This window comes from Atta colombica, unplaced genomic scaffold (assembly GCF_001594045.1).
Source record: "Atta colombica isolate Treedump-2 unplaced genomic scaffold, Acol1.0 scaffold126, whole genome shotgun sequence".
Taxonomy (NCBI): Eukaryota; Metazoa; Arthropoda; class Insecta; order Hymenoptera; family Formicidae; genus Atta; species Atta colombica.
Genome location: NW_017259213.1, coordinates 3,282,491 through 3,294,789, shown reverse-complemented (window position 1 = coordinate 3,294,789; position 12,299 = coordinate 3,282,491).

Genomic DNA, 12,299 nt, shown 5'->3' with positions numbered 1-12,299 from the left:
TATATTATATATAGAACAAAAACAAATATAAATTTATATACAAAATAAATATATTATTAAATTACAGTAATATATGTGAAAAAAAAAATGAGAATAGTCTTAATACAATTTCCAATTATTATTTGATTGTTTACATGTAAACATTAGGCATTTAAGCGAGAGCACAGCTTCCGCATATATAGCGAAAAGCTCAAAAACAGATGTAAGTGACAAACGGACCGCACCATCTCGTTATCTCAGACTAAGCTTGCGTTTTGAATTTACCGTTAATGAAATCGCTGGATGGAGGATATCCTGTTATTGATTGCATTACAGGAACGATGATATAAACGGCATGAGATGCCGAGATGAGAAGAAAGAAAAAGAGAACGAGAGAGAGAGAGAGAGAGAGAGAGAGAGAGAGAGAGAGAGAGAGGGAGATGACGTAGACACGAGATAGAGAAAGCGGAAGGTAGGAAGCATGGCATGGCAATGAATTAACATACCAAAGGGCGGACGCACTGAACTCGGAAAATACGACCTTCTCATTTTTTAGTTCCCCACCCCTTATACGCTGCCACGCCATTGGGGTGGTTGCAGAGTACCCAGCGGCGTTAGCACTTAATGAAAATCTACAAGACTTAACGTCCCGTCCGTAACTCATTCGCCCGCATTTTCGGACGCGTCTGCAGTCCTCCCGGCATCGTTAATCTCGAAAAGCGTTAATTTTTAACGCGGCCATTGTCTTGCTTCTCACTTCTATGACTTCCCATAGATGATAATCAAAGACATCCAACAGAAACGAACTCGACAAAATCCAACCAGATGATAGTCGAAAAAGAAGTTAACAAACACAAAAATATCTGCAAAAAAAAGAAGAGCCAATGTAGATCTTTTTATTTTTCCAATTTGCGCGACTGTTAGATGGGGATAATTTTGTATTGCGACAAAAAGAATTGTGTCATCATTTTGTTTCAGGAAATACTTCACAATATTAATTTCAATAAAATCTATCTATAAAATGTTTCATATACAGGTATAGTTCATCTATTATTTTTTAAATACAATAAAATTTTAAAATATATTGTATATATGTAATGGCACGTTTAAATATAATTTTAAAATTTTACTATTGTATATTTAAAAAATTTTACTGCAAATTTTACTGCAAGAGCAAAATAATATTCGTTCGATAGTAACATTTATACATATCAAAGCAATTTTAAGATTTTTGTTTTTAACCTATCGAGAATTATATTGCATTAAAATTTTCAATTTTTTCGCATATATCTCTTCAATGTTGCTTTCTCGATCATTAATCATTAATATCACTTTAATACTATCAACTGGAAGTGTGAAATATCATATACGTCAAATACATCTGGAATTTATTAAAGAACCCGTTTCTGACGGCAAGAAAAATTTGGTGTCGCCTTATCAGCGCGGACCAGCTCAGTAAGAAATGCCCCATGTCCGGCGCGCTCGATAAGTACACGCGCAAAGTTCCCTCGGATAAGGAACTAGGCGTGCACGCTCGTAACGAAAGAAACGACCCGGAACTTTATCAAAGAGCTACGTGATCCTTGCACTTAACGACCGGCCATCCGTACGTCGCACCAACGTCCGGCGTGCCTGGGAGATAGTCGACTCTACGTGGCCGAAGGTTTCCGCAAATTGGTTTTATTAGAATCTGAGTGACTTTCGTTGTCATCGATCTTGAGGTAACGAAATTCGTTGTCTTAATAGACGTCAAATAGAGAACACGAGACAGACGCGACATCGCTGATTATCGAGTTATCATTAAAATGAAATTTTAAGAATGTGCATTAAGAAAATACGATTAAAAATACAGAAGCTAAGCAGACATTCGAGAAAATTTTTAATTGCAGACATTTATGACGTGACCCAAGAACAAAATCTAGAAATTTTCGGATATACTTATTAACTGTACAATATGTGTACAATATTATATTGTATATAATATTATATTGTATAATATTAAATTGTATATAATATATAATATTGTAATATGTGACATATATATGTATATAAAATAAAAAATATGTAAGATATGGTTATTGTGTGTGTGTGTGTGTGTGTGTGTGTGTGTGTGTGTGTGTGTGTGTGTGTGTGTGTGGATAGGTATGCGCATTGAATGTTTCAAATACGTGTGATTTTAATTCGTTTCGTTAAAGTGATCATTAAATCACCATTCATTAAATTTGCTTCATTAGTAAATCAGTCGATCTTGTCATAAGTAACAGTACACATAATCTTTAAACTATATTGAGAACGAATAGGAAATCATTAACGAGCATCATATCTTGTTATATCTTTCAAAGTTTGACAAATTGTTATGCCGATAAATTCAAATTTGCTGACCATTTTCATATAGAATATTATCTTTCAACATGATCAAATGGTCTTCATGACATTCAATATAATGCTATTTTTATTATTTAATAAATATTTTCATTTAATAAAGATTCATATTTGTAATCTATATAAAATGACAATATAAATAACTCATTTTAATTAAAAAAATCATGCGCTAAAAGTATGTAAAAGTGATTAAGAATTAAAAATATAATCAAAAGGTTCTTTTTAGTGAGAATGTTCCTCACACTTAGTTTTATCAATAGCGTAACTTACATGTTTCATGGCTATGAGTGATAATCATTTTTCTGTTTGCAGTTCATATTAATATTTCATTATCATAATATTCCTCAGAACATATTTACTCATTCGCATGAATTCTAGTTATTTCCGTAAGTTTTCATACCGGATATACGTAAATAATGAACACGACAAATTATTCGTACTAAGTGGGGAACAGTCAGCATGACGTGGTATAACAAGAAGAACAACGAGTGTTACACGATGCTAATAATTCCAGTTGTATCTGCAAAAAGGCCGCTTTCAGCTTGCAGAATATACCAAGTGCCATCCTAGGAATTACTGTCGGTGTTGACCGTTCATCGTGTCACAGTTACACCGAATACCGGGTAGATTATAAATCTACACACATACATATACACACACATATGCTCGCGTTTGCGCATGGCTCTCTGATTATCACAATAAAAGCGTATCACATATAAAAGTAAATATCAAGAGGAATGTCAAAGAGAAACGTTAATTATAAAAAGCTTTGCAATTACAATCAAACAGGGCAATTAAAAATTTAAAGAAGAAAGTGCATACTTACTAATTTTTAATTTTGCTTTAAAAAACTAATAGTATGTCCGAGAACTTTTGTATGAAAAAACTTACATATGTAATAAAAATTATATTTACGAACGAATAAACGATTTGACGTTCACACAATCTATCTTTAAGAAATACAATATCTAAAAAGCGCCATTCAATTAAATGACGCATTATGAAGACCTCGTAAAAGGACAAGCGCCAGAAGAAGAACGTGATATATCGGACATAATAAAGTCCGAAACTGACTACTATGTCCAATAAAGTAATAAAACGAGAAACTATTGTGCCATATATAGTGGAGACCGGTAAGTGCAAGCACTCTTACGGCAATCTGGCACAAAGCCAGTATTCGCTCTGTCCGACTTCGACCGTGTTTCCGGTAACCAGCAGTCTAGCTGCTGTAAACCGAATGTTCTGATTGACCGGGATTCGACGGTGTTCGTTTTAATCACTGTAACGCGTTAAATGACGTGCAAGATTCTACAAACGTGATGACAATTGTATCTCAGTCGTTGCTGATTCGATGACAAACGAGTTGATACGAGTAAATCCACGATTTCAAAACGAAATCTTGAATCCTATTGCCTATTACTAAACATTTTCAATCAGAGACAACAAATTTTCAACATTATAAAATAATATTTTTAATTAATTGTTTTGTTTCGATTTACAGTAAATAAATGCAGGAACAATTTTCATATGGCTAATATCAATATTTCAAAGCAGTAAATTTAGTTTCAACTGCCATACTAAAACTGCGGTAAAATAATTTTTTACTGATATAAACGTTCCATAAAAAAATTTCTCAGAATATCTTCCAATGGGCTTACAAATCATAATACAGACTCCATCTCTCCATGAAATAACAAAGAAATGATATCTGATGATGAGTTCGCTCTTATATTTAGTAGATCTCTAAATGAGAGTCTATGTTCATGAAAGGAAAACGAACGAATTAATCATAACTTCTGGGCCGTTTGCACATATGTATGCAACCTCTCAAGGTTAGAGAAAATTACTCTAGCCAGTTCTCGCGGTGTAGCTTGTGGCAATTTCCAAAATCATGAGTACCTCTACCAGACAACTTTCCGCATATATTTACCAAAGTCGTCTGCCAAACTACAGACTATCCTTCAACCCCTCCAGCTAGCTTTGATACACGTCTCATGACAATTCACGAGTCGCAAGTTACATAGCCCACGGGCGATCTACCACGTAGTAACGTAGATAGCTTCTCATCCATGTCTTCTTCTGTATTTCTTCGTCCCTCTTTGCCTCTCTCTACCACGAAAAATGGGTTTTGCTTTCAGTAAATTCCCCATTTTCTGGTTGCTACGAAAAATTCTCAAGACACGATAAAAGAGCATTCCTCAGTCAGAATATCATTTCCCCGCTCTTCAAACATCGTGTCTGAACGCTACGATACCTATTTCCGGATTTGAATCTCTCCGTAAGTTTGCTCCGCCGCGAGTCGCAAAAGTGTCGGGCTCCAGCGCGATACTCATATAAATCAAAATTAAAATCCGGCAAAAGCAGAATACTTTCCTCGAAGGGACGGAGGATCTCGGCATCTCAGCTTACAGGACGATCCCGCGTGCAGGACAAATTCAATTTCCGCGCTACCGACCGACATTGTTTTAAAAGATGCGCGAAGATTTCGTTTTGTTGCGCGATGAGGAAAGAAACGGCTCTCTCTCACTTCTTATTCGTTTGACGAGAATGTGAATCTTGCGGGAGATCCCCTGGAGAAATTGTCGTAGCTTATTCCCAAGCGCCTTATACCTTTCGACTATCATCCGATCGCAGCCTTCCAATTCTGTACGCAGACGAATCTCATTGTCTGCCATCCTGTCCTGTAGAAGTATTCCCATCTTCAGTTTCCCTTGCGATTTATCCAATAGCTGAGAGAAGAAATTCCTCTTAGAGTCTTCTCTACTACTACAACAATAACGAGGCCTAAAGCAGATAGGTTTCGGTCAAGGACGCTCGAGTTGGAGTTTCCGAATATCTCGATGTCTTGCAATGTCACTTCTGAGTGCCGCGGGAAACTTGCGGTCTGACACTAACGATTCTCCGCGTGAAAGCCAACACTAACTCGTACTCGAATCGCTCGCACTTTCTATCTCGCGCGGATGAGGAAAAGGAGAAAATTCCGAGGAAAATCGTCGAGAGGAAACTTCTTCACATTCCTCGTAACGGATTTTTCTCGTCGTCCTCGAAAGTTTTCGACGAAGATGGTCTCGCGATATCAATGTAGGGATGCACAATGATCTGATGCACGTGGCACCGCGACTAAACATCGAAAAATCTAGTCAGATGACTGTATTGTCTGAAACATGTAGCTTGATCTCGAGACAAACTTGATACGACAAACAGGAATATACCTCTATCTACGTATCCTATTCCCTACATAATGAACCTTTGACCGCGATGTAAAAAAAAAGCTTACAATTTGGTCGAAACGCTTGTTAGATTTTAACAAGACTCAGGTTTAACGAGTAGGCGTGAAATAATCTAACACTGTTATTCAACGCAATTATTACGAACATCCTACAATTTATTTTAATTAAAGTATTTTAGTTACAAGATTCTTTCAAGATTTTGTATTATATTTCTCTAAAATACTTCTAGAAATATCATTGCAAAAAAGTACGTGAATTAAAAAATTTTAAATCATATTTGTTTCCATTAAACAAGAAATTTCTCGTTAGGATCATATTTAATCATAATTTAAAATCGCATGCATTTGATCTTCGAATTTTTTGGGAAATTTAGATTCACTTTTTTTTCATTCTTGGAAAAAATTGTATTACAGAATATGTATATATTTTCCTTAGAAAAAAACTTTCAATTTTTAATTGTAAATCTCTCTTAATTTATAAAACAGGTTGCACGAACAATTTGTTGTATTAACAAATTTGTTGTATTAACATTTCTTTACGAATAATTTTCAGTCTAGCAAAATTCAAAGATCAACATTTCTAATAAAGCAGAAATAATTCTGTTTAATTTTAGTTTTACTACATTTTTTTAGAGAAAGCGTGTACTTCAAAGGCAATTCATATAGAGAACATATTGTATACAAAATTCAAAATAATTTCTCTTTCTTTTTTGCAATCGAGCACGAATCATCAGATGATAGCTACGTCAAAAGATCGATCACAAAATTGTAATGCTATTTCGACAAGTATCATGCAAGCAAAATGAATAAGATCTCGTTTCCATAGATACGCTTATTCTCTGTTCTACTGATAAAACAAAAAATCGGCCACAGTGCGGTATATTAAAAACATGCCCTTCGGCCACCGCGCTTCCGTCGTTGGTCCGCGGAATATTCGGATTCTATCAACGTGACCCCGGTTGAACTCCGCGTACATAGTAGCCCGCGGTGCAACAGATAATGAAACCATCCAATGAAGGAAATGACATGCTACGGCGCACCATCGACGAGCACAACAGTGGTGAGAGCATGGAAATGTATGAGGGAAAAAGAACGTTTAATAAACTACAACAGTACAATTAATTCATTGTTTGCGGCGGCGCGATGCCCGCATTACCGCCGAGCATCCGGGGAGCATTATCGATACAAAAATATTGCACATATTTTCATTACATATTTAGTAACGCGTCGATCGTGCATGTCGTTCCTACTTTTTGTGGATGGATGGCCATTAAATTTGACTGTCGCGAAAAATTAATACGTCACTCTCCGATTAATTCGTCCCCACGCAGAGAGGCGCGCAAATTGAAATAATCGTTCTTCATCCATCAGTTGTGCATGCACTCTTTATATAAATATTAACGAAAATCACAAACCTGGCGTAATTTCGATATGTGTGAGTTCAATTTTTTTTTTATTATAAACGTGGCAAAATGTCATTTACGTGTCAACTACATTGCGTTTCCGTTGTCATGAAAAATGTAGAAATCATGCTTTTGCAGCGTTGAGAATTCAGTTTATTGAAATTATGTCGATTTCGATGAGCTTCATTCCTAATTAAACTTTAGTCAACTTTAACTAATGCATGTGAGAATGGTTTCGTGATGTTGGAAAACGAGACAGCGCGTATTTATGACAATATAACCATCGCTAATGCGCAATATAAATGAAAACAGCCTGATGACATTTTGTGTAATCGTGAAGCGTCCATCAACGTCACCGGGCCTGGATTTGTCTTCGACGTCGATTGAATACAGCTCGTCGTAAAAACGCATCGGCTTATCCGGAGATACGACCGGAGATGAGACGAGGGCGAAGGGAATTAAGGAAAACGCGGCAGCAAAGTCGAAGGGCGAATGTCGCGCGTTGCACCATCGTCGGGACGACTCTAAAATGATATCATCAAAAGTGACATCGGATGTTTTATCGCGGGAGCTAACGAGGCAGTCCGCGCCAACTCTGCCACACGCGGTTTCGCGCTACACACACAGATGATAGAAGGACAGGATTCGCGCGAGAAAAGAAAAAGAGGGGGAGGAGGGAGAGAAAGGCCACTCTCGCATCCCCTCCCAAATAAATCCCCTTTTTACGACGGAGATTTATGAAAGCCATTCCGCCGCCTCGTGTCCCTTATCCCCGCCATCCTCCTCGCCCTCTTTCGACCTACACTCCCGGCCTACACTCCATCTTTCCCTCCTTGGCGGCGTATAAGGGAAGGAATTGCGACCACCTCTCTCTCCGATGTTGGGACGCGAGGATGAGTTCAGGCGCTGAAACCTAACCGTGGCTGAGTATCCTGGATTCCGAGCAGTTTCCGGCAAAATGAGGTAATTAGGATGCAGACGAGGAACGATGTCGTTCCCTTCCTTCCTTCCCTTGTCTTACTCTTTCTCTTGTTCTCTCTTTTCGGCTCGCGCACCCTCGAACTTCATATCCTGCGTTCGGGCTCTTCTCCTGCCACCGTTGGTTCTCTCATACTCTTCTGGCAAAGCCTCGACATCAGAACACCGACTCGATGCTAAATCAAAAGCGCTAAGAAGTCTCTCGGCGTCTCGCGAATACACTACACATTATCGCTTATCTAATGAGATCGAGACCTTTTCAGAATTCTAATGATGATAAGATATGCGAAGAGATCGCTGTAAGTTTAATATAAATGATCTGTTCATACCCGATTACAATACCGATCATTTTCATCATTTTCATCATTTTCATCATTTTGGTAAAACAGCAAAGGTACTTTCTGTAGTTTTAAAGTTATACCTTATTTATTATAATAATAAAGTGAAAAGATGATAAAATGAAAATGAGATAAAATGAAATTATTGCAGACAAATTGCAAGATAGAAAGAATCAAAAAAATGTCCATCCCAAGACAAAATAAAGTGAGTAATACTAGATCGCGATATTTGTGGCGGACTGCGGCAGAATTTGGACGTACACTTTGATGACTTTTTGATAGGGCATGAGTCGAGAATTCCGCGTAGCGATATAAATCCGAAACTTTCCGGTACAGGTGCACGTACAGATGAGCCTTCTGAACAGGAAATCAACTATATCGATCTCGACGAGCCGCGACCGAGATTTCCAAGATTTCCGAGATTGCGTCGATTGCACCAACCTTGGTACGTGGCCTCGTTTTATTGCAATATATCGGTTAGTGCTATGGGAGAACTTTACGGAATGAATTCGAAGTGACATCAATATCGTCCTCGTATCTTCGCAAAAAAAATGTTGCAATCGCCAATTTTAAAATTCATGGAAACTAACAATAAAATATAGTAAGAAGTATAGATTAAATACATAATTAAAATATACAATAATTACTTACAATAATTACTCTCTTGTTAAAAAAAAGAATCTGCAGGTAATAACTGATGCTAAATAATGAATAAATTAATTTCAATCAAATGTTCGATTAATAAAATGAAAAAAATTTTACTTTTCTAACTTTAGTAAATATATCAAACATAACATAATCAACCATTTGATAATAATTAATTAAATATTAAAAAAGTGAAATTATTTTAATTATATTAATGAACATTTGATTGAAATTATTTCATTCAATATTTGGTAGTTATTATCACTTTTTAATCAATAATACAAAATTATTTATTCACATTTTACAATAATTTCGAAATCACTGAAAAAAATGCATGTAATTTTACATGAAAATCACATGTTTACGATCGGAAAATTATTTAAACATGATTACTAATTTACAATTTTCAGTAAATTTCCAATCATATTTAAGTAAGTTTTCCAGTCATAAACATGTAATTTCCATGTAAAATTGTAATACATTTTTTTCAGTGTATATTAAAGAGAGTGAATTTTCCCGCAATTCCCATTTTTGCAAAGAATTTTAATATATATTGTTGAGATTAAAATCCTTTACAATTATTATAGTTAATATCATCCTCGAGACATTAGCGTTTATAAATAATTTAGCACTTGCACTAGGAAAGTTTCGCACACCTGATGTGAATCTGTCTGTTGTATCAGACACGTTGCAGCAAAATGGGAATTCGTGATACGTTCGCAAAAGTCTATCTTTCAATTTAAAAAACATGCTTTTTCAAAATTTCTCGTTTGTTTAAAACTACACTTTTGAAAATCATATGAAAATTTAAAGCAAAGTTTTCAGAGCGATCACCGTCATTCACAGAGAACTTCAAACATATCGCGTTCACATGGGAAATATCTTTTAAGGTATCAACCTTTGAAACAAATAGTACAATTCAGCACGAATATTGTTTGCCAGAATGTGCCAAGACTAGAGAAAACAAAAAGAGAAAAAGGATCGTAGAGTAAGAGGGCAGTCTCTAATTCGCGCGCCTTCTAATCACTTCCTTTCTAGCTAGACGGTCGACGACGACACTCGTGGCGTTAAGTGTTGCCTGGAGCACCGGAAAGGGTACTTTTGTTTGGAACGCGGCCAGGGATGGTTCTGTCGTCGCGGACCCAATGCAAATACCGCGTCAGAGACTGCAGTCAATGCGGTCCGGGAAAATAATGATGGACCAGTAAATCGAAAGTACATGATGACATCCGCGAGATAAAATGAGAAACGAATGAGAGATAAATCCCAAGAGGCAATATTTCCGCAGCAGAGATTTAATAAGATTTGCAACCTCTGTTACGAATAATGCGAAAAAAATATTGTCTTCTACTTAAAATACAGATTTAATTTTTTTCTGTGTACATGTAGTTTTTTTTACATAAAGATGTCTGAAATAAATTTTGCTTCGTAATTTCTTGAAAAATAAGAACAATTTGTACCAAAATGTTATTATCTCATTAATATAAACTTTTTTGTTAACCATTAATCCAACACATCCAAATATTATATATCATATCAAATGTAACCATGTTGATAATGGTGCAGCAATATTATCGATATCTTATTCTGTAATTTTTTGAACAGTGAGAAAAACAATAATTTAAGCTAAAATGTACCTACACCTCATTAATAAAAAGAAATTGTTTTTAAAAAATCACTAATTAATCTAGCACATTTGAATGTATTATATTTGTTCACGAATTGTTTATAATCATGTCGACATTGATAATACAACACATATTGTGACATATTTAACGGTTTTTGACTATTCATTTTCCAGAGAATCAATTAGACAGAGGATTGTTTTCAAGCCAGACATGTTTCGATCACATATGCTTCATCGTTTTCGAACCTGCCGACAAGGCATGCCACTTTCGTAACTAAATCAAGTACAGGATAACAACAACAACAACAACAACAACAACAACAACAACACAACGGACTAAAGCCGAAATTACGAAAGCGGATGACAGAGAAACGCGACGGCTTCATTAACAGCAATTTATCACGGAACAGGGGTAAGCGGGGGTCAACAGCAAGCGCCACCATTAACCGCCTAAGGTCGTTAGGTTGCGGTTTGACATGAGAACATGCCCATAACACCGTTTGGTTATACGTGTACCCGTCTACCAGCATGGCAAAGCACGGGGAACCTGCACTTGCGGTGGTGCAAACGGAAGGGAAGAACGAGAGAGAACGAGGAGGACGCACCGAGAGAAGGGTTGGAGAGGAGGAGGAGGCAAACGAACGTTAGAGCGAGGGAATACTTGCCGCTACGTCACGAGCTAACCATTAGCGGTCGTACCGAGTCCGTGTTTAGACGCCCCGTTATTGAATTGGTTACCTACCTACGTTCGCCTGTCCTAGATATCGCACCCGGTGTTACACGCTCCGTCGCTAGCATTAAAACCGAGGGCTGTACGAGGACGCGTCGCAGGAGGACGCAGCGCATTAGGTCGGTAAACGAAAAGGTCTGTCGTTCACCGTTCGACATTGCTTTAGGTTGCAATATTAACCAATGAGGCTACAAGCGAAGAGCATGCCAATTTGCACATATCATGACGTGTATTTGAATTTGTATGTTTTATCTTGAAATTATAACGTACAGTCATAAAAAATCAATGATAATATATTTTTATATCATCTTATATCCGCAATACGTTTATTTATTTTGTGAACAATATCTAGAAAATTTCTAATATAATATAGATTTTTCTTGTTATGTCCTTTTGATTAAAAAATGTACTACAGTCAGAAAAACGAAAATAAAACAAAAATATGAAAAAATAAAAAATATAAAAAATATGATCGTGAATGCAGTAATGCGGCGCAAATACGAAAGATTTATCGTTATTAAGAAATGCAGAATGGTATGTGTCAAGTGGAAACCCTCTATATGTATAGGCACTATCGATAAGTAGTGCAGAGAGAGATTATAAGCATGCTTAGATATTCTCTAGAACGGCATCTGCGATATTGAGCAGAAGTTCGAGTAATACTTGGAATTCTATTGCAATAAATTTAAAATTCTAAATTAAAAGCATAGCAGAAGAATCGTAAAACATAATTGGTATATTACATCTTAATACTAAAACTAAAAAAATCAAAACGGTTTATAATTTTTTTAATTAAACTCTTTATAACAAAAATTTGCCGTGACTTTTATTGCAATATGTAAATAATTCAATTCATTAATTTACTTCCTTCCTCTTCATCCGTTTTTTAAAGCTGTATATGTATTATACTTAAATAATAGAAATCCATCAATCCATTATCAATTCATTATCAATTATAATTAAACGATCAATTCTACGTCTGGCTATA